Source organism: Corvus brachyrhynchos, unplaced genomic scaffold, assembly GCF_000691975.1.
Source record: "Corvus brachyrhynchos isolate BGI_N302 unplaced genomic scaffold, ASM69197v1 scaffold708, whole genome shotgun sequence".
Lineage (NCBI taxonomy): Eukaryota > Metazoa > Chordata > Aves > Passeriformes > Corvidae > Corvus > Corvus brachyrhynchos.
Genome location: NW_008239557.1, coordinates 79,571 through 104,344, shown reverse-complemented (window position 1 = coordinate 104,344; position 24,774 = coordinate 79,571). Strand labels below are relative to the sequence as shown.

General features: G+C 36.3%; 1 long non-coding RNA gene across 2 annotated transcripts in view; it reads right to left on the bottom strand.

Moving 5' to 3' along the window:
* Positions 1-3,370: 3,370 nt before the first annotated feature.
* LOC108448609 overlaps positions 3,371-24,774 on the bottom strand; it is a 21,740-nt gene continuing 336 nt past the window's right edge. The window contains exons 2-3 of one of the 2 annotated variants that reach the window (XR_001864566.1): positions 23,389-23,570; positions 3,371-5,394 (exon numbers count right to left, since the gene is read on the bottom strand). This is a non-coding gene — a long non-coding RNA (uncharacterized LOC108448609). Of the gene's footprint in view, positions 5,395-17,406; positions 17,701-23,388; positions 23,571-24,774 lie in introns of those variants that run through there. The other variant, XR_001864565.1, reaches the window with a different exon arrangement.

Genomic DNA, 24,774 nt, shown 5'->3' with positions numbered 1-24,774 from the left:
TTAGGTTTTTGCTTTGCCAGTGGTGTCTCATCCAGGAATCCGGGTTAACTTCTAACAGGATTTTCTTGATGTGCTACTTGGCTTTGTCTTCGCAGAACCAGAGTCGGCAGTACTGTCTCTTCCATAATGCACATTTCAACTAATTATATTGTTGGGCTTTTTTCTTGCCCTCCACCTCCTTGCCCTCCTAGTTTTATTTTTACTCCATTTGCTTTCCCAAATACCCTAGAAACTATTACTGCTTTGCTTCCAGCAATGCAAAACTGATGAAAATCAATGATGATTTGGCACAGTTTTACATAACATTGTTTTTCTGTCACCTTTGTGCAAGCCACATCTTACCTTTACAATTTCATAATAATATACAGTAGGTTCAGAATGGGTCTGTACTTGACTGGGGGAATGTGAAGGAACTGGTGTCAGTGAATTAATGTTTTGCTGTGGCTTTGTCTAATGCAGTCATTACTTAAAGCATAAAAGCTTGTGCGGTGGTTGCATACTTCCTTCTGACTTACTAGCACTTTTTACAAGCTGAGTTGTAATTCATGGAAAAAAGCCTGATACACTGACAAGCGCCCCACATGTGGGGCAGTACAGGTGCACACACACACACAGTGCTAATGAAATATGGTGCTTTCTCTCTGCACATCACTTACCAAGGGTTTTTTTGCCAAGTGTCAACATAAATAAGCACTTCTTTCAAAATTGCTTTAATTTCATCAGTATGACTGCAAGCTTTTGGGCCTCTAGCTGGCTTTTCTGCACCTTGTTCACACATCTCCCCTAATCACAAGTCTGTAAAGTTAACTCTTGTTTACAGAATTTCTTGCCAACTGTTTTTCACAAATTAGTCCTGTTAACCTGTAGTGAAGTAAACATTCTGATGAAATGCATTTTTTATGAAGCTTCAGACACGCTTGACTGTTGTTAACTCTGCTTGAAAATTACTCTTATTTGGATGTCAAAATTATGCGGTGTTTAGCTATTGGGGCAAAATGTGGGAGATTAAAGAGTAGTTAGCTGTAAACCTGCCTTTTCAGATTTACTAGAATTAAAAGAGCTGAAAAACAGTGAGGTAGTAGTAGAGAGGTTTTGATCCTTGCAAACTTTAATAGCTAATAACCTGATAGTGCATTACTGGAGTCTTACTATTGGTGTCAACAGGTGATCAACAGTCTCTGTATATTTGGAAGGATGGAAACATTTGTGCATGCATATAAATTAGTACCTATGCCCCAATTTAATGGGTTGCAGAGGTAGTGTGTAATGAAAAGAAATCATACATTTCTTTTCATGAGACTAAAAAGCTTTGTGGGACGTACTAGTTCTTTTGTTAAATCCATTTCTGAAGAAGGAAGGTTTGTTCCCTTTCTTTAAAAGAAAGCAATTGTTTTGAGGTAATGCATTCAGACTGCAGATAGGCATGATATTATTTGTTGTTGTTTATATGGACAGGTACTCCTCAAAAATTGTCTTTTACAAGATCTAGAAGTCAGGAGTATTCCATAAAGCTATCTAATTTATGTTAATTTCTATAAAAATGGGATATTTTTGTATGACTGGTAAGTAAAAGCAATTTCAGATAATTTCAGCTTTTTTTTTTTTCCAGAAATCAACAAGCTGTCAAGAAAATTATTTTGGGTGTTAGGGGATTAGAACTGACAAAATTTTCAAAGCCTTTTTTTATACTGTATACCTCAGTGCCTGAAGCACTTTCCTTATTGTTTTTTTGATACTTCATCTTAATTCCAAACTATAATAATTTTAAGTTCTTTTAAAAATATGTCAATACTTGGAGGCATATTGAGCCTTTTAAAAGTTTTTGTATTTAAATATGTATGTAGGTATTTACAGTCTGCTCATATTGTTACAACCTAACTGTAGGAGGATGCAAAGATTTAAAAATACCATTACTTTTTTTTTCTCCTTAGAGTCTCTTACCCTTTTTCTTCTGTAACTGCAAAGCCTTCTGACAGTGTAGAGGTTAAGGTTCTTGCTTTGTAATTTTACTTTGTGAAATAGTTGCTTTATGATGTAATGCAATTTTTAGGATATTGTAACTTGTAGTGCATATGAGACAACAGTACTCTATCTGGTAGGATGTTTTTGTTTCACTGATTACATGACCAAAATTTTTTCTGATTGTTGAACATTTCCAACTGGATATAAGGTTTAAGAGAGCTTGAACCCTCACCTCCCTTTCCCCAGTCAACAAAAGAATATATAGATATCTCAGTTAGAGTAGATTCTGTTAATTCTATAGTTAGTTGTGTTAGTTAATGACACAGGCAGCTGTTAATTATTATTTTTAATGGATTTTTCCTGTATAAATATTCTTACAGAATAAAGCAGAAGAAGAGCTTTATGTCTTGTTGACGCTTCTTGCATATTGGTGACTTGCATTCACATCAGAGGAAATTGAGTTGCATGTAATACTCCAGCAAAATTGTTCAGTATTATTCAGTATTATCTTTAAAGAGAATATAACAAAATTTAGTATCCAGCCAAAGCCTGAATAACTGCTAATGGTATCCTGTCAGAGTGAATCAGAAACTCAATACTGGACAGAGCACTAAGTGTTACTCATTTTCAACATTGCCAGCAGAAATAACAGAACAAATGGGCCGATACAGCACTGTGAGTTTTCTGTGTAATTGGCACCACCTAAAGCTGACCTTTACATTTCCAAAGCATAATGTAAGTCCTGGGTACACAGCAAGAAGAGAAATAATGAAATTGACAGGCTGGACTCATCATTGAAAAAGTACATAATCCATTTTACATTGTCACATAATTCTTTGAGATTCTGGAAGCCATCCAGAATCCATTTTAGTATTTTCAGACAAATGGCTGACACTTTAATGATCAGCTATTTAAGGTCAACAATTTAAAACAGAGTGGTGTACTTGTTCCAAATGAAATTTAATGTTTGAAAAGGAGTTTAACATTCAGCTATATATGCAGCATCTGAAAACATAAATTGACATCCTCAAAGGAACATATCTGCATATGTATCCATTTACCTGCACATCTTATAATGTTAATAGTGTCATAAAATTTGATCAGTTTGATTAAACACATTTATCATTCTCTAGTAGTGTACACGGGGGCATCTACATTGGTTATAAAATGTTCTGTCTGCTGTGACATATTGAAAGACACATGGCATATATACCCAAATCACATATAAGACCTTGCTTTTCTACTTAATAAACATTGTGGCAAAATTTTTGCTCTAGGCATGTTTTGACTTTTACTGCATATGTTTTTAAAAGATTGTTCCAAATGCTGGTCTCTCATATTTTCTTTATTTCATATCTTAGTAATCACAACAGACTTTTGTAGGTATACTGCGTACTGAAAATCAGCATCTCAGTCAATAGAGTTTATTTAAATGAAAAGAAACCATTAACTGTGGTAATATCATTTTCAGTATTACACAGAACTGAACCATTGCTTTATTATGCTCCAGCAGTGATATACAAAATAATACCTACAGCAGGATGAGGTATAGTTCACAGAATTACAAAGTGCTTTTTAACATGAATAAAGCTAAAGATTAAGAGAATTAATTGCAACATGGGATGTAGAGCATTTTGGATTATCTTTCTTGATCATTTGATTGAAAAAACACTTCCTACACATGCTTTCTCAATACAAGATTAGAATAATTACATCTGAGCAAATGCCTCAAAAAAAACCTCATGTGTTTACACTGAGTAGAACAATATGCTAAATTGCCCATGCCTGTGCTTATACTTTCCCCTGCTTGCCCCAGCTGTTTCACTGAATAGCTTAATATGAAAAATGCTTGCAGAAAAAGCTGCTATCTCTAAGACTTTTCAGTAATTGTTTTTGCAGATATCAGTCTCAAAAGACAGTTTGAATTGCTCAAGAAATATCATTATAAAAAGATTCTTGGACCAGTCATACTACAGATCACATAGCATGTGTCCATTCCTAATTACAGATCAGGGATAGAGGTTGAGATGATTTAACAAATATTACTCAAGTATGCTAGCTAAAACTGCCACCACACACTTGGACAATACAAAGTGAGGGCAAGGTGAACAATTCATCCACCTGCTTCCTCAGAGATGGTGAGACGGTGCCAGAGTTTCACTCAGAGCCTGGATAAAGTGTGGGCCTGTGATTGGTATCTCCATGGTATATCACTCTAACGCTCACTCAGGTTGAAGTGACGGTGCTCTGAGTGGAGGGCTGAACCAGGGGACATACAAATGTCCTTTCCAAACTCAATTATCTGATTTTGTTGTGACCATCTTCCACCCCCATAAGGCAAAATCACATTGGTGAATTTGCTTCATACTTCGGAATCTGTCCTTTTTCCTCAGTTGCTGTCCAATTAACTCAGAAATAAATACCTCTGCTCAGCTGTGCTGCTGGTGGGATTCTCAAAGGCAGTTCAGCTGGGTTTGCCTTTGTGGAAGCCACTTGCTTGAGCCACACTGATTATCAACCTTTTGTTTTCAGATGTTGAATAGCACAGTAGTTGTCTTAGTATTACATATTTCCTCCAGCTGATTTACAAATCCAGAATTTCTTTGTGGTATTTCTTCAGCAGTACATCGTCATCAAATACTTCAGTGACTTTCAGAGTGTCCTTCATTCCTGTGGCTTTATTGGCAAATAAGAATATTCTCTCATGGGCAATAATTTAAGACTAAACATCTCAACACACTTCTTCTGTCTCACATTTCTGACAGAATTAAAAGATCCCCAATTGACCAAAACGATATTCCATACCTTATGACATCATGTTCTTTATATAAAATGAGAGAAAGAAGGAGGAAGGGGGGGACATTTTCTTCCCAAGTTACTGTTAAGTGTGATGGGCCCTTGCTTTCTTGGACATGTCTAAACACCTGTCTGCCCATGGGAAGTGGTGAAAGAATTCCTTGTTTTCCTTTGTTTGTGTGTGCTACTTTTACTTTACTTGTTAACTGTCTTTATCTCACCCCACAAGTTATCTCACTTTTACCCTTCTGATTCTCTCCCGGATCCTTCTGGTGGGGGAGTGAGCAAGCAGCAGCCTGGGGCTTGGCTGCTGGCTGGGGTTAAACTACAACACATGGTCAAAACGCAAATAAAATGCTTCAGTAGACAAACCCATCTGATTAGGCCTAGTTCTGCACGACCCCCTGTTTTACAGGGAGTTATTCTCAAAGACCTTGTCTGTATTAGAAGGGTACTGCTCTCAAATGGTACTGTACTCATGCCCATTTAATTCCTTAATTGCTCAGCTGGTGTGAGGTGGTAAACAGTTGTGCATGGAAGTGTGAAGGAGAAGGACCTGCAGCACAAGGTAGGAGGTACAGCCCGCCCTGGGAGCACTTCACTGCCATAAGGATGACAGGCTGCATCTTCAGAGCTCTGTAAATAAAGGGGTAGGGTAAAGAATGTTAACAAAAGCTTAACAATAAGCAATTTACAACTTTCTGCACCTTGAATAAACAAAGAAATGAACAGGAGAATCCTAAGGGGCCCCTGCCCATTGCACAGGGCTGGAACTAGATGATCTTTAAGATCCCTTCCAACCTCAACCATTATATGATTTCTTTTTGATGTAGAATGAATGAATCAGCAGGCAAAAAAAAAATGAAAAGAGTGACATCATCAGAGTTCAATTGAGAGATGTTACTATCATCATTCTTCTTAGAGCATTATTAATGAAACAAATAAAATCCCTATCAGTAAATATACAAAGATGATTATAAGTATGAATAAAAAAATGTTCCTTTAGCATTTTTACAGTAGATCTTGATGTTAAATATGATTTTTTTGGCTTCATGATATACAGTTTTTTTAACCTCTCAATACATAGAACTAAAGACTCATGGAAAAAAAAAGTTATTTACTATATTTGCCATAAGCTCGTATCTTCTTCAGTTTTTTACACCTATTCACAGTGGATGCAAACCAGTGTTAGACTGTAATTATCTCCTTGTGTGAAACAGTGCAAGAGGTTTATCACTGACACTTTGCCTGGCTGTAAATTACACAGTCAGCCCCAGAACATTCTCCCAAGAGTGGATTGCGTGAAGAAAACTTGAGAATGAGGTCATCAAAGTAGTAAACTCTCAATTCATAATTTGAGTGTCAGTGTCTTGCTTGTGAAGAAAACAGTGTTTATAGTGTTTTCAACTGTCAGTGGGGTAAAATTTGAAAATTAGGCCCTTTATTTGAACAGCTGAAGGAGATTACAAAGAAATAATGAAATAAGGTTTTTGCTGTTTCTTGGTTTGCATCAGTTGCAATGGCTCTGCAGTTATGTTCCAGTCATGCTTGACAATTAATATGGTTTCACTTCATGCATATGGAGCTACCTGAGTGCTCTACCATCAACATGACTGGAAGTTGTAGTGAGATCCTGGACGTCACAGGAGGTAATGTGTTAGTCTCACTGAATACATCAAGCACATCAGAGGCTGAAGAGCAAGATGGTACTTAATTACTTAATTATCACCTTTTTTTTTGTTCACCCAGACGCTGCTACAGTTCCACATTGCTAAAGGATTGCTTAGGGACAGCCTGTACTAAGAAAAGTGCAGTATTTCCACTTCTTCCTTTATTCCCTTTGAAGTCCAGTTGCCCAACTATCCTTTCTCATCTTTTTTCAAGGCTTGTCCTTGTGTCCCTTAATTAAGGGTACATCCTTTGCCTGCTTAGCAAGGATATATGTTGGCATTGGGAACCCAGAAGACCCAGCTGACTACTGAAGTCACACTTGCCTTTTCATGTTGGAAACATTTAATATGTGGGCATTTTTGCTGTATCAGTTTTTCAGGGTCCTACTGATTTTTCAGAAAGCGTGTAGAAACTTGGTCTTTTTGATATCTATATCCTTCTCCCAAATTGGGTTAAAATTGACCAATAAATCATAGCTTCCTAAGGAAAATAAGCACAGAATGTAATTCCAGAAAAGTTTTGGGAAACTGGCTTTAAAACTGTAACAAGCATCAATCCTGCAGCTCTCTCTTAAAACTGGTAGCAGAAAATCCAGAGAAGTCGCATAATTTCAGTTTACTGGCTGGAAGTTGATAGATGAAAAAATTTTGCAAGTCTACAGTTAAAAATCTAAGTCAAAGCTGAGACCTGAAACCATGTGAAGATGTGTGATTGATTAATAAAGTGTACACAGAAGTGTAGCAGATAAATGCCTGGTTTTCCTGTAGGAGATTGAGTGTGCTTGAGAAGCAGATGATTCAGTTCTTTGAAACAAAATCTGATTTCATTTGTGTGAACTTAAGACAAAATTGTTTTATTAGTTGTTCAAATCAGGAAGGCTAAAGCGGTATAGTCAAAGAAAAAAAGAGTATTTTACCTGTCCCCCCTTTCTATGGGGCTTGTCTCAGTCACAACCACGTGAAGAACAGAAGGGGCAAAACGTTCGAGCACAAAAACTCTCATATCCCTTTTTATGATGGGATAGAATCCCTTAAAATACTGTGAAGATGAAAAGTAATGATAAAAGCAGAAAGGAAGGAAATGAGAAAGAAAAGGACACTTCTAGCATTTTAAAGAGGGCTTAAGAGGGTACTTAAAAAGTAAAGTGGAAGTGGGGAATTGTTATCAGTGCAGTTTAGATGGAGAGGTAGCATAGAAGAGATGTGCAGGAGGAAGGTACTTGTGCGCTGAGTAGGTAAAACATGGGAAAATGTTCTTCCCTTCCTCAAAAAAAGTATTTTTTTGTCCACATCAGTTTTAATGGATATGTACAACACAAATGACTAGAAAAAATACTGGGTTTTGCCCTGTCATTAGGCTTGTTGGCCTAAATATCTCATGCTCATGCCACAAACATAAAGCTGTTAGGTTATTAGTTCTTTGGCAAAACCCCAAAGCATTATTGAGATTTTAATTTGTTTTGGCAAGTTGTGCATGGAAAAATTATTTTCACTGGGGTCCTATAGACTAATTTATGTAAGCACTGGAAAATAGTGATAAATGGCTCACTAATTTTATAATACTTTTTTCTGCAAACCCTATCTTTAAAAAAAAGAGTCGTCATATGGGTTTTCCTTCTTACCTCTTCTTTTCCCTTAATTTTTGGTTACATAAGCTCAGAGTTTTAAAATAATTCTTTACTAGAGAATCAAAACCTAAGCCAAATTGCCAATTTAAATATTTGATATGAACTTTTACTTGCTTTAATACTTGTAATTGCAATACAAAGTTGCAATGAAGAATGGGTTACTTTTTGCAAGTGGAAATGCCTCATGTTGACAAACAATATATTAAGGCAGACTAATAGCAGTAGTAATATTATGGTGGATCAGGCAAAACCCCTAGCTTCCTGAAGGGGACTTAAATTTTATGTTAATGTTTGAAAGGCAGCATATAGTAAAGGAAATATTAAGTCTTTTAAAGCCATGTTACTGTACTGACCAGCTGTGTTTCTTGGTTTATGGAAGCAAGTTGTTTTTGTGCTTATATTTGAATAACATGATAGCTCTCATAAAATTAAATACTGAGATTACTTAGGATAACTTTTTTCCCAGGCAACTGGATTTTGGCATCAAAATATTTAAAATATATAGGTTTCCATCTTTAAAAAATTCTGGGATTAATTATTATAAGCAATTTTGACTTGGATGTTCTAAGTGGATTTTATTATTTTATGGAGGGCTGAGGTACCCATTATATGCTATAATTTTTGCTCCTATGAGCAACTTGTATGTTTTGTTAGTATCAGGTAGAATGAAGACTCATCTATAGGAGTCTCTAGATTTTTTGGATTATTCGAAGAGACAAACAAAACACCTATTCTGTCAAACCTCTAAGTTACCAGGTTATTCAGAGACATAAAGAACTTCCAAAGAATGTAAAAATAGTTTTTATGAAGTCCGAGTAGTAATGTTTTGACACAACTATATGCTTTACAGCAGTGCTTTATCACTCCAAAGATCAAATCATCCCAGGGATTTTCGTATGTCTACAAATACAGTAATCATTCACGATCAGGAATCAGGGACTCCCCAGTGTTGTGGCATGGCATTTGTGGTTACTGCAGCATGTTTCACTTCCCAGACTGTCCCTTACAGCCAAACACAATGCTACACCACAACTAGTATGTTCTTTGTATGTATTTAATGTGTAAACGTTCCGATGTCTGTAGAAGTCAGTTCTGAACTCAAGTCTCCTGAGCCACTGAGTTCAGGAACGGACTGTGGGATGAAGTTAGATGTTTATTTTAACTCAGGCTTGTTTAACATAAAGTAACTAAAAGAATTAAAGTCTTGGTTGGTTGGTTGTTTTTTTTCCCCTTCACAAGATTGCACAATAAAAGGACTTGAAAAACTTTATGCAGGTACAAATAGAGAACAATGAAAATCCAACATGGATTTAAATAAACAGTGAGATTAGCTCGTTTATTCATCTCACTTTCTATTTTTTTTTTTTTTAACCTTGTGATGTCAGGTCTCCCTAATGGAAAGGTGTTTGGAAGATCCACACTTTTTAATGTATACTTTGCATATCTTTCATTTAGGGGGGTTTACTTACTCTCTTCTAAGAATGCCTCAGTCTTTGATATTACAAGAAAGCACTTAGCAGTGGAAGCATTAATATCCATTGGGCATTTTGTAGATGCAGCTGTCATCTATCCAAGTGGGTTAACAACTAGGCAAGCCAAAAATGTGTCATGATTTTTAATAGGCTTGGGCAATGTTCAGTATCAGGGTAAAACAGCTCTGTGCATTTCTGACAATTCTATTACATATAAAGATGGACAATGCCAGTCACACCCAATACAGCCGTATAAATAGGATTAAGGCAAGCACTCTATTACTGGCTGTCTTCATGATGTGATGCTTGGTAACCAGTCATTTTGGGGTAGTACCAGACATGATGTTCTGACTGATTTCCTGAGTGATGTGACACTACATTTACTTCAATGACTTCATTTTAAAACCACTTTCCTTAAATGATATTGCTAACATGTCTGGGCTTAAAAGTTGTAACTCTTGCTGCTCTTTGATCACTTAAAATGCTAATGTCTTCAAAGGATGCACTTAGAAGTAGCTTCCATATATATATAACCTACGGTATAATTGCCCATATGATTTTTATGTGAAAGATGGAGTATGATATTGAGAAGTATAGGGCATTCAGGCAATGACTGTTTTTAAAACTGGAAAACATTTCACTAACTAAAGTTTCTAATTCATACAATCTTGGACATATTAATTCACTGACCAGCAGTGCTCTAGCTCACTATGTACTAATCAGAATGGGAAAAAAACCCCAAACAACAAAAGACACTCTTTAAAAATAAGTCAAAATAAATTATGAGGCATCTTTGTTGCTGGAGTTGTTGTTTATGCTTTAAAGACTTTGAGACAAACACACAAAATACCCCTTTGACAGAAAATAGTAAACTTCATTCAGTCTCTTGATACTCAAAACTGCTATCTTACTGCTTATTCTGTTTATCCATGCTGTAGAAAATAACATAATCAGGCCAAGTTTGTTTTTTTTTTTCCCCTTTACACAGCATCTCAATTTTCTATAATTTGGATAAGGTAAACATAAGTTAAACCAGCACTGAGTCCTGTCTGAGCAAAGACCGACTTTCTAAGATGCAGCCCCTACTGAAAACTTTCCTTAGACAGAGGCAGATTTCTGGGAGAAAATGATAACTAGAAACAAAGTTAAACCTACATTTGCAAAACCCAAAATCTTAGTTAAAATATAGCAACTATTTTAAACTGTACAATTAATTAAGAATTAAATTCTATCAGTATAAGTATATATAAAAAAATGTTCAATGTAACAGAATAAATGATGAACAATATTTGAAGGCCTCCTTTCCACCCAGCTTTTCCTTGGCTTCTGTCTATGTACAAGTCCATTAGTTTTGTCACTCGTGTAGGAGCAACATCTGCTTCTGTGTGCAAGTAGGAGGCTGTGTGGCCTTATGTCTGTCATCAAAGAGGGCTCAAGTTTCCTTTGTATTTGGTAGTGAATGTCAGTGCTTTAAAAAAATAATGACATTAACTTCTGTAATAAATACTGTAATTGAGTTAACTTTGTGTTGCTATGTATTGAAAATCTTTTTGAAATATAGGTATTTTATGATTTTGATATATAACTGTGTTGTAGATGAGATTTTGGATGTCGGGTTTGCAGCAGTGGAACAGCTGACTATGTATTCTGATGAAAAGTGGACTGCAGTATTAAACTCTTTTAGTATGAATGATAAATGCTTGAATATTAATGGTAGGATGGAAACTTAAAGTTTTCTGAAGAAAAATAAAGGTCTTTTAATTCTTAATAATCTTTAATTAGAATTCTTAAATAATTTATTTATGCAGTACATATCTAACTAATGCAGTACATTTCTAACTAAAACTAATATTCAAGCTATCACTATAATTTGCTGTATTTCTCATGTTTGTTATACAGTCAATGACTTAGAAACTGCTTTGATTTCTTTCTGAAGGCTTTGAAGTTCCATTAGCTGGTTGCTTAAGGTAACTGTAAATGTTTAAAACTGCTTGCTATCTAATAAGTAGCTGGCAGTATAAGTTTTTTTCATTATAAACATGTTGAACTAAAGTTGCATCTAAACACTTAACTGCTTTCAAAAAGCTGATACATTTTCTCCTCATGACTTCTATTGGATATTTTACACTACTTCATCAATGTAGAAGAAAAATATTTAAGTAGAGATTTCTTTAGTAAAAAGTACTATAGAGAACTAAAGCTTTCTGTGCATACACAGGGCAGTGGAATTCTCTAAAGGAGCAATAAACTCGTGTATTAACTAATGAGCTTTCAAATGAGTAAATTAGTCTTCTTTCATGTAAAGACATACATAGAAACATAAGACATAAATAGAAATAAAGTGGAAAATATGGAATTTGGGGTGGGAGGAGAAGAAAGGTGTATTTGTTCTCCCTCAAGATAAAAAACAAATTAGATAAGACCTTACAAAAATGTAAACTTAGGCAGCAGTATTCATTAAAAAAAATAGGCAAGGATTTTTTCTTTTTTTATAATATTTAAGATGTGTTTTAGAAAGAAGTCTTGAAATGGATTTAAATTACAGGAGCAGAGACTTGAGACACTCAGCCTTAACTCAGCCCTGTAGTGACACCAGGAGGAAAAAGGAAATCTTTATCTTCTAAAATCACTTTTCTCCAAACTAGTACCTTGGTCACTAAAAGGCTTTTATCATGTCTTCATGATTAATGCATAGAGTCAGTAACAGGAGCAAGCTGATGTCTCTCATGTCTGTTCTTCCATGTCTGGATATCTTTTACATTAATCTTAACTGGTTTTTCATATTCATGTACTACTTTGTTTGACTCATTTTTTTGTATTGTTTTAATAGCTTACCTTTTAAATTATTGGTAATTGTAATGAAACCTTAAGTCTGAAAATACCATTGTACTGTGTGCAGCACACAGATATAGTCTCTGGTATGCCTTATGTATACCAGATACCCACTTGTGTCATTTTTTGCAGGAAAATGGAATATATTTTATACATTGATAATAATCTTGTTTTACTTTCAGGAGGAAAAACAAACTACTATTTGATTTAAAGTATTGTAGTTCAGTATGGCCACAAACAAACGTGAAAATATGGGGTTGAGGAAGAATAATGGTTTTGTTTTATACAGCAGGTCTTGTCAAATCCAATAGACTGAACCATGTATGTGCTCAAATTTTACTTTGTGTGCTGCTTCCAAACTTGAATACCTCCAATGACTATTTATGAAGTCAAATGTATGAAAAAAATGCTGATGCTCAAGTGGTTCAGGGATTCTGAAGGACACAGTGTTGCTCAGATAACATTAGTGTTTAATTTCCTAAGACACAGGAGTGGCCAAATGGTATTCCTGTGGCCATCTTTGTCAGGATTGTTCAAGGAACTCTGAATTTTTTTTCCTCCTATAGACTGTGAGCTTCATATGCTTTCCCTTTCAGTTATTCCCATATAAAATTGGTTAGAGAAGAACAGGGGAGCACACTCTTCTGTCTCTTGTCTGAGCAGGTAGAAGTTTTCAGTCACTAAGAGTTTTCTTGACTTTGTTCCTCAGATCTCACAAGAGAAAGTAAGACTTTTTTGAGGCTTTTTTAGTTATTGCTAGAAATACTTGAATTAGAGAAGATTAAAACCTCATAGCAGCAGCTCACAGTAAAGAGGCTGGGTGGTTTCCCCTCTGTTCTGCAGTTGTGAGGGCCCAGAACCCTTTGTTGTGTTTTACCTTCTCCCACATCATCCTGAGGTCTCTGCCTTTACCTTCTGCAGAATCCTTTGGCACTTCATAGCCACTGATACCTTAGGTCTGCTGCAACAAAGCACAGAGCAGGAGAGGCTTTGGAGGAGAAATAAGAACATTGGGTCAAATAGAATAATGTAAAAATGCATGTGAGATAGTGTATGGGTAAAATAACAAACGGATGTTTGGTCTTGGATATAGTCTGAAAATCTACTTCTAAATGTATTCTTTTTAAGGTGATAGTTGTTTTGGGGCATGCTATCTGCTGATCTGCACTGTGCTTGCTTACTGTTTTTAAAATAGTTTCCTCTGTAAATTGCATTTATGTAAAGTTCTGCTTCTGGGTAAAGCTCTGATTCTGGGTGCATATTTCAATATGAAATTTCAGTAAATGTTAAGGCTGTTAGGTTTAAACACTGCTTAGCTCCTAAGGTGATATGTGTAGAAGAGTTCTCCAGAAGAAATGGCAAATTTCATTGGAGAGCTGTTAACTGATGAACATAATATGGCTCAGAGATTGCTGCTTCCCCCCTGTGCTTTATGAGGTGATGCAAAGTTATTTCCAAGATCTGTGAAGGAAGCCTAATAGATTGATAGCAGTAATAGCTTTGTTTCAGCAGACAGGTCAGTGGAAAAACTAGATGTATTTTTTGATTCAGCAATGAACTATTGATAATCTAACCTAAAAAAATTGAATAATTCCCTGAACTTCTCATAAATAATTAGTATCCCTTTTTATTAGCAAGTAATTACTGGCAGTTTTGCTTTTCCAGCACTGTCTACTGCTTTATTTAATGCCTCATAAGCATCTTCAAGTATGAAACTCCTGGTTTGCAAACTCAAGAAATGTGCATATTAACAAAAAAAGCCAACATATACTACTACTTTGACCCTAATATAGTACATGTATTTTAGAATTGTATGAAAAAGGTATGGTAATAGGGTAAATAGCTAAATTGATGTTTTCAGGATTAAAGTATTCCTTGTGGAGTAAGACATTGTTTTACTTTTTCTTCATTTCAAACAGTGTAATTAGTGGCTTTCCTGCTCTTTTGTGAGTGGTCTTTCTATATAACTGAGCCAAATAATTCTTTTGAACTTTAAACCTACAGCTGTGACTTGCCAGATTCCAAGCCAAGCCTCACCTTCTGCTTTCTCACACTCATTAATATCTTTCTTAAAAATAAATAGGTGGTAAAAGTAGAATTTAAACCAGTCTGCCTGCCCGTATCTGCACACTCCTCAAGTGCTGGCAGATGAGTCAACTTGACCATCTGCATCAGATGAAAAAGCACAATGAACAAAGGTAAATGTTGTGCGCGTTTTGATGAAATGACAGGCTCAAATGGTCTTGTTCTGTCCCTGAGAAGCTTCATGTAAACATTGAACAAGAAAGGCAACAGAGTGGCATGATGAAAAGCCTGGTTGTGAGAGCCCTTTGGGCAGAGGAGCAATTGTCGGACACTGCCCTCTCAGACCCCCTGGAGAGGAGAGGTCACTGCAGTGATTTCTGGCCGTCCTTGCCAGTGTCTGCAGATGAGTCAGCAAAACTTACTGGTTCATGTTAACAGAGGTTGCTGACAAATCTACAATAATCAGCATGGAAACTTGACCTCTGTATTTTGCCGGGAGTAGATCATAGACCAATTAAGCCAGTATAGTCTTTGCACCTTACCTAGGCTGAAAGCCAGATTGAAAAGGGTCACGGAAGTCAAAGATGCCAGATGGCATAACAGCTGTTTAACATAAACTTCTCAGTCACCTTGTTCTCTACAGGCAGTTTAGACAGGGGATGACAATTGATAAAATTACCAATACTAAGCTGACATCTCAAAGGCAGGTGTGTAGCTGATTATTAGAAGAATGCTTTTATCATTTTAGCTTTTCATGTTCTGATGAGAAAAGCAGACTTGATAACACTTCTGACAATTTGATTTTGTGTCTGAAAAATAGTTACATCCTGCCTCATTTTACCATGCCTATCAGGATATGGTTAAAATATCCAGAATGCTTGGAATGGATCCATGTTATTTCTTAGCAGTACAAATGCCTTTTTTTCCCTATTATTATTTCCTGTTTACAGTCTAGTCTTGAATCAGAAATCTGCAGCTTCCTTTAAGGCCTGGATAATTGTGTTAATCTGAAGGATATCTGCTGGATACTGCTGTAACTTTTGCAGTTCATCTGGATAGGACAAATCCATCTCTTTCTGCCTGAAAAAGCCAAAAACAAACTGATAGGTCATATGAATGAAAAATATGTCAGCATTTTGAAAAATTAATTAATCAATAAAATTATAGCTAAATTATTGGTAAAATTGTATTTGAGATTTTTTTTAATGATTTTCTATCACCCGTTTGGAAACACAGAGATGCTTACATTTGAAGAAAGAGATAACCTAATTTATTCTTCTGTTCCCAGAAAAAGTAAACTTCTTACAAGTAGATGTAAGAGTGTTTTTTCTGATGGCTTTTGTGATAAATACTGAAAAATTATTTGAGTTTAAAAGGACTAGGTTCAGTTCAGCCTACTGCAGTCTAAGGTGTTCTCATCTGGGACTGTCTGTATAGTTGATAAATAAAGCTATATTGCAGCACATGCTCCAAAAAATTTAGTCCTCTAGCTGACAGATGCATAAGGTCATGCAAGAATCAGGCACTTGAACTGTAATTTCTGAAGTTTAAACCTCTTTAAATCTGCTGAAAGTGCAAATCCATTAGGCCTTTTGATCCTCAAGCCAAAATGAACACCGGTAAATGGCACTAAGTTTGACCTGAAATGTAGTAAGGCAAGAGGGAGGTTTTTCCCAACTCTTTTAAAATGGCCTATTGATTGGAAAACTTGCCTATGAAGTGGAAATCTGGGCTATAGAAGTTCCCCAGTGTGAGGGAGAAGGTGTCCTAGCTAACCTTTTTAGCTATAAAGGTGTCCCAGCTGCACAGCCTGTGGGACCACATTTTGGACCATCCCCTCTGCTTCTCATAACAGGCCACTGAGTAGAAAGGAATTCAAACTGAGGTTTGAGGACTAAGAATAAACCAGAGGAATCCTGGATCTGTAAGTGTCAACTAGTTGAAAGCAGTTACAGTTTCAGGGATTGCTTGTGAATTTTGTGGTTAAATGATACCTAAAATGCTGAATAACAGTAATAGGGAGGACCTGAAGGCAGGAGGCGGCTCTAACCCAATCTGAAGCCAGACTGATGGCCTACTAGGGTACTTAACTTATTTCATAATAAAGGCCTGTGAAGTCCTCTGGACTGACTTTGATTTCCTTACAACTTACTACAGTGAGAGGATGTTTTTTGGAAAATGTCCGATGTAATCTAAAGTTTTCTGCTGAACAGCAGGCACAGAAATGGAGACACTGGCAGATGGTTTGTGTAGACTCCCCTATTCATGTAAGACTGAATGTAGATCATATTTAGATACAGTTTTTATTAAAGAAAGCTCTACCCACTCAATAACATTTTTCATAGGAATTCTGCTTGTATGTCTAGATATGAATTTACAGAAATCATTATCATAAAGAACCAAAGATATTCCTAGATGGGAAAAGGAAGGAGAAGCCTGAAAGATATTTTCTTTCCTCTCTGGAATAGTACAGAAAAGCAAGAAAAAGCTGTGACTTGTGCTCACTAGTAAGTGGAATTTTTTCCTCCTTTAGACTTCCTTCTAGACTTTGCATTAAACTGTAACAATCTGAAGAGCTGCAGGTACACTCTTCCTTTTTTCCAGCTACCAGTGGCATCCTTGCAATACTAAAAGTGAAAAGAGTCATTCAATCTGATGATGCAGGGAGCTTTAATATGCTCTTTTCCTTTACTCTCCTGTGGAGCTAATAGGTATCAGAAAGGAGCCAGAGATGAGAGCTTTTGCACATGTGCATTAATGTTTTCAGCATTGCCTGTGTGTTCAAAAGAAAAATGACTGTGGGGCTCTTTTTTTGTGTGATGCTCTTTTGTTGCATCAATTGAGAAAGGAAGTAATCACTTGGGAATAGCTACTTTATACAAGTTCAAAGGACTCCCAAAAGAGAAGAAAGTCTTGTTTCTCTGTACAATACAGCAAATGCCAGGAAAGGTGGGTCATTGTCACTGCAAGCCATGGGACACATGAGGCCAAATTTAACCCTTGTGTAAATTCTACTTGAAGTAACTGGAATTATCAGAGGATGAAGCAGACAATTATTGATGGATAAAAAAATAAAATATTTAGATAGCTCTTTAGAATATGTAGCAGTTTCATGGTAGTATGCACAAAGGCTATCAAAAGCTAGTGACTTGTCAAGAAGTACTTACTGGCTTTTTTCCTCAACCAGGTGCTGATTAGGTACATGTTTCCTTTCTGGTCTTTAAAAGAAATGGTTTCCTTGCAGTCTGGAGGATATTTCTAGTCCCAGCATAGCCAACCATGTCTGTTGGTGGAGAGGTGTACTGCAGTGTGGATCTGGAACATGACAGAGATCTCTAGACCTTACTCTGCTGGGAAGAATAGAAATCTTACAAATCAGATTTTATGGCATGCATCTAATCTGTGCTGAAGCTTTGTTTCTCCCTCATTAGCTCACTTCTGGGTTTATACAAGGCCTACATAAAAGCTGACCCAAAACTAAGAGAAAATTTAGATAAAAAGTATACAGGTCTGCATATACAGATCAGAATAGAAATACAGGGACAGGTAAGAGAGGAGAGCAAAAATATGTGTCAATCCCGATGCTGTGTTCCCAGGATTGCATAGTTAATGTGGCCTGTGGCTTTTGTTACAGACCTGGTTAGGACAGGATTTTCAGGGCATGTCATAGTTTTTTGATTCATAGTTTGGTTGGAAGCACCATCATTTTTATGATCAATTTCAAAGTAAACAGAGGTTGCGTGGCACAAAGGACAAGGTAGCATACAATTTGGAGAAGGCATATTTTTAAATAGAGAAAGTGTTTAAAACAGAACACCTGTGTATACTTCTGATTGTGTTCAGTCAAAGAACTTTCCTGCTGTGAAGTCTTTGATTAAAAGTGATTCAAACCACAAGTACAATGCTCAGTAGTTGCTTACAGCATCTTCTTGTGTGTCATCTCAGAAAATGCTACACTTCACAAAGTCTTACTCCTGGAGGTCCCCAGGACCTCTTTGTGTTGGCAGAATAAAAAAGATAAGAATGGATTTATCGGCAAGACTCAGGAGTCTGCCTTCAGACTTGTCAGATATCTGTGTGTATGTCTGCAGTTTCTGAGAGAGCCCTTCCCCTCTTGCTTCAACTTTGTCACCCAAATGTACTCGTAACTGCTACTGGCCTCATACTGGCTAAAGGATTCCAGGGAAGGATTATTTATATTGAGTTTTCTCCCTGCTTTTTTGTAGAGGAAAAATTCATTTTCTCTTCTTTTTTTTTTCAGTTTTGGCTTTTTCCTGCAAAAAGAGAACTGTCTGTTTACAATGCCTTTCATAAAGTGAACAATGGCTGGTTTATAAAATAAGTAGGCTAAAATTGTTGGAACGTTTTGCTAAGAGTATTTTTCTATATGACAATTTTGTGGCATTCAGCTTCACTGTACAAGCTCTTGAAGAATTTTGCCTGTATTCCCATATGTATTTCTGAATCTTTTCTCAATTAATTAGTTTTAATTTAGTGTATCACTTTAAATGTCTGGTTTGTTAAATCTACCTGCTGCAGTTGCTTTAATGCACAGTGTTATTAGTCATAACTGACGCTGCTGAATGAGCATTAATTGTAATGTATCTTATTAGTTTTATTACAGTTTTTAGAAGGCTTTCCAAATTTATGCTTGACTCTGTTTTAATAATATTTACATTAGTTACCATTTATTTCTGTTTATTTTATTCTTTTGAAGAAATGAACCTCTTCAGAGAAAAAAATGTAAGCAAGGAAAGTTTACTCAAGCAAAAGGTTTTAAAGTATTGAATTTAAATAATAGAGACAACATTCTGTTGCCTGGTTTTATTTGTTTAGTTCTCTTGTAATATTTGTTCCAATTGCTTCATTAATTTCTTAATGTAAAGATACAAAGTATATTGTACCATCCTCTCATTGTGTACTAATTAGGAGCTTTGCAATAAATTTGGCAAGTTAGTTTGATAAAAACTTTGGCAATTATTTTGATTTTTGCTATTGCTGCTCTGCAGTTTTTTGCCAGCTACAGAAATGTTAACATATTCCCTGGGGCTTCCAGAAAACCATTAGCCCTAGACTTCTGCATGTGTATCCTGGAAAGGGTCTCCAACACTAATTTTGAGTGTTTGCAATTTTCAACCCAGATGGTTGCACAGCATCCACAGTGAGAGGAATGAAGCCAGTACTACAATTTGCAGTAAGAACATTCTCTGCTCCTTGAGGATTAAATGTAGTCTTCCTTAATCCCTTATTTTTTTTACTCTGAAGCATACAATACTGATTTCATTAGGCAAATGCACTATAAATGCATCCCAAAAAGTGGTGTAATGATAGATGGTTTTATTTGATTGTTTCAGCAGGTTGTTCTTTACATACTGTCTTCATTCTTCAAATGAGAGCATCATTATATTTCTTGCATGAGATTAAAAAATTACTTTCTGGTTTTGGCCAAACTTATTATAATTGATATCTTATGACTTGTGGCTCTGTGGTTATCTATAGTACCAACCAGTGTCAATTGTGCCCTAGTGGTCAGACAGTAAACTGGCAGATTGTTAATCTTTTATTTCTACTGTATTTCCTCGTACCTTGGTGACTTTCCCTGGCTCAATAGCTACCATTTAAAGAATTAAATTATTTCTCAGTATCACAATGCTGATTGAACTTGTTGTATGGGGTTTTCTTCTCCTTTTTACATGGGGGAAAATAAACAACAAATAATTTACTTCAAGACCATAAACTGCATTTGTTGCTTCTTGCTAAGTACAATATTGGAAAGTTTCTACTGCATGTGTGTGTAGAATTCATTGAAATTGTTACTCTGTGCATGCATGTACCATAGTTACTGTGTGCTCAGAGACATTCACTTAGTAGGAAGTTGGTCGTATGATCACTGTGAGTCACTGGAGATAATTCTCTGCCTCTCTGGGGCTGAGGTTGTTTACAATGAGCAATGGGAAAGCGCTAATCCTCCCTCAGAGCTCTCCATCTGCAGAAGCAGATGACTGTTCATTTCAGAAATTTGTCCTGATATAGGGCAAAGAGCACATCTGTTTAATCACCCAAATGGCCCATTTTTATAAATGGGTGCTTTCTTGTATAACTATCATGCATACATACAAATACAGACAGAAACTCCACTGTAGTTTTGGTGATTGATTTCATTATTTTAATGGGTGATAATCCACGTTGTGGAATAACGTGGATCTTTTAGAGTAAAGCTTTTACAAACCACTTTGTTAGAATATGCCACTTAGAATAGTGAGAGGAAAAAAAGAACAGCTACCAATTAACATACATATATATTTGTTTCTTCTGAATACCCGAACTGAAAGACACCTGTTTATTGTAAAACATACACAAAGAAAGAATTATGTAAGTAGCAGATGCTGTCCCTGACCCACACAAGAGAACACTAGAGATAGTGCACTTTGTTTGAAACACTGCTGCCAGAAGCACTGTCCCAGTACCCTACACGCTTTTAATGCTTCTTGCTCTGAAGCAACTCTTTTTATCTCCAGGAACAGTGGAACAATTTTATGCATATAGAGTTAGACTATGCAGTTCTTTCGTTCAGCCAGTACAGTTTTTAACAGTGGGTAGCCACCAGGAAAACATACTAAAATAAACATGGTAGGGATTTCTGAAATAATTCTAGAAGATTTTCCATATATTGGACAAATACTACAGGTTTTGTATTTTGGAAATTGCAACAATATTTCTCTTTTGACAAGACAGACCTCAACCCTACGCAATGACAGAGCCTCTTTAACTACAGCAGTGAGAGAGGCTTCATGGAAAACAGTTTTCTATACTGTGAAACTTCCCAGCTTTTCAAGTTCTCCCCCCATCTTTCTTAAGAACGGAGAAAAAAGGCTTATTCAGTCTGTGTGTGTGTGTGTGTGTGTGTGTGTGTGTGTGTGTGTATAGAAGTTGATTTCCATAGGCAGAGAAGAGGGATGGAGATGAAAAATAAGATGAGACAAGCGTTAAAAACACCCCTCAGACACACCAATGTTTGATAGTCAAGTACCTGTTCTGACATCCCAAGTCAAGCTCTTAAATTATTAATACAGTTTGTCTTCTTTCCCAGTGGATGTTGTGCCAAAGTTGACTTACTTTGACTGAAATGTTTCATTTTTGAAAACCTGGCATTTTCCCAACAGCCACAGTTTCATTAAAGCTTTCCCATTAGGAAAAGCAATCATTCAGTGATGAGTTTATAAGTGTGGACTCTGCAGTACCTGTCCAACAGCATTGTGAGGAATGGACAGCAGCTCCATAGGGCTCCTGGAATGTAGCATACCAACCAGCACTCCGATTGTATTATATGTGGCACACAGTAATGTAGAAAACCCATAATGCAATGAATATTTTATACCTTTCCTCGTATAAATTATTAATTTGGTTATTCATTCACCTTTAATGAGCTAAATTAGAATCACATTTGAAACATTGTTTAAAACACCATCCATTTTTACTTGTCCTATAACATAAACACAAGTTAAAGATTCCATATATCAAGCTGTAGACCACATTTTTCTTTAGATTTACCTCCCCCATGCAGCCCTGCTGCCTCTAGTGATATTTGTATTTTGCTTAGTTGTATGAAAAACTGTTAGTAGCAGGAAGAGCTGTATAGAAGTGCCACTGAGGTTGTGAAAAAACACGCAAGAACAAGTTATCATTCCTATTCTAATTTCAGCCTGGAAGAGATGCACAGAACTTCCTCTTTATCTGCTTCTTGTGGTCGCAGCATGGGACGACCCAACACACAGCTACTCCAAATGACAAGGAGGCCTGGCTTCTTTCATTAGATGCCACCACGATTTAGACTCAGGTGGTAACACAGAATAAAAGCACTCCTTTCCATCGAGCATACTCAGAGGAATGTGGAAAGCACAGGATGAAATTTTCAGAACAAAATGAAGCAAAGTGAGGAAAAACATAACGGAGAATGGAAGAACAATCAGAAGGAATGAGGGGGTGCCAGGTAATTGGCCAGGCAAATGGCATCAGAATGCAAAAGGGCATGAAAAAGAAACAGAAAAGAGTAAACCAGGAAGATGAAGGAAGCATATGTTAAGACATAAGACATCAAGCACAAGTGTTTAAACATTACCTGTGCACTCTGTCAGATATATCTGAAGGGGAATGTTTTATGCAGTCATGTTTTCAACTTTAAGAGTTAGTAATTACATAGCCTGACTGCCTCAGAAAAGTGAATTAAAATACAGTATTTAAACTCCTATGAGCCGCTATCTCATCTGCCAGGTGTTAGGCATTTCAGAGTGGCTTGAGGACTCTATTTATATGTATTATATTGCTTTAAATATAGTATGGAGCTGAGTACAATCACATAATTTTGAGTGTGTACATTCAATAAGGCATCTGTGGTTTTCACAACCATAATTGCATAAAAGAGGGAATTGTGAATGAATCCTTGGATCTGTGATTTTAACATGAATATGTGTAAATATTGTTGCTCTCTATTAAAAGGGACATGGGATAAATACAATGAGTGTTGAGAAGAGGTATAATTTCCAAGTGTTATGTGTAAAATATTTCATCGACATGGAAGATTCCAGGAAAATCTCAGCAATATTAAATGAGTGACTTTCATTTTAGCTTTTTACTATGTTTTTCAAAGAAATGTGTAATTTTACTAAAAAAACCCCAACAAAACCAAAAACCCCACCTCTCACCATCAAATTCCTGACCCTTGTTCCCCAAGAAATGGCTTTAAAAGTTGTATTTTTATTACAAGGATTGACGTGAATGAAATTCTTGCTTAGATAGTTTTCAAGTTTCAGTTCTACAGTGTAATGTGTTTGATGAAGAGAAACAACCACTGTTTATAAACTTTATAAGGCAGAATAACCACTGTTCATAAACTTTATAAGGCAGATACTTGTATTTCTCAGGAGTGATTCACATTGCATTGCTATCACCTGGCAGGCTCTGGTAGGCATGGCTGAGATGAAGTAATTACTTGTTGCCACCCACCTGAAAGAAGACCCTGACTGCATCCACAGCTCCTTCTCAAGTGCGGAGTAGAGGGCTTTGGTCATGCAGTTAGGCTGTTGTTTCACCTGGAAGGTGTTTCTCTCCTTCATAAGAATGGTGTATGTTTGTGTGATCCCTTCTCTTTGGTCTTTCCTGTGTTGCTTATTCACTCCTGGTTTGCACTGGAATGGAATACACAGAAGTATACAGTCAACTGGTCTCAGATGGGCAATTTCTCTGTGCTAGAATTTCACTACATCAAGGGATGATCAAACGTTTATCCAAACCATCTCCAGTGGTTTTAAGTCTAACCCTACAAGCTTTTTGTTCTGAAAGGGACTAGATGTATTCATAATGTCAGATACAGCAGAAAGGCAGATTGAGGTGGTTTCCTTGCCTTTTCCAACATTTAGTTGTGATCCTTCAGGAAAGACTCTATGTCAGAGTAACTGCAAGTGTAACTGGTATGTAAATACTGTGTTCTTTAAATATGAACACAACATGACAGTTTATATTCAAGAGCTTGACTTCACAGTGCCACAGGCATTCCCCTTATTGTGCTGGGTCACGCTATTCAAACAGAAGATGTTTGCTGCAGATGACCAATACACCTGTGTTTGTTCTGGGGAGAGAGGCTTGGACTAAGCTATATGGAAGTGTCATTTTATTTGGTTTAAAAAATCCCATTGACTAGGAACATTTTCTTATAATATAATGGTACATTTATACTGGCAAAGCCATCTTCATTGAGATCAGATTTTTCAAGTTTAGATTACATTGCAAGCAATGTTTATCAAAATACATTGCTTTAAGAGTTTAAAAATGTCAATAAATTATGTATCTGGGTTTTTCCATAATTTACATTCAGGACCGAATGTTGTCAAAACAAGTTTTTGAAAACTTGGATTTCAAGTTAAAAAATTGCTATAATTTGCTAACTAAATAAACACACTTTTATTTTCTGAAACAGAAGCAGCAGAATGTGAGACTTTTTTTTATGACTGGCATCACTGTTTCTCCAAGGCTAGAACTATGGCTCAAATCCTGAGAAATTTGTACCTAAAACCTGTACCACTACCAGTTCGAGGTTGTTATATTCATAAATCTATTTGGTTATTTTCAGCAGACAATAAAATTCCCAAACACCTATGGTATTTTTATTGGAAGGGGCTTTTTTTAAAGAAATTCAGCACATCCTTCTGAGAAGAGAGTTATTATTACTACAGTAAAATCATTTAGAATGCATTTGCATGGCTTAATTAACCGTGAATAATGCAAACTCTTCCACTCCGACTGACATGAGATGGAAGGAAAAGGCAGTGAGACTTGCATAATCTTCCTATTAAATTCAAAGTGCTAAAATGAAAGGAAAACTGGCTTAGAATT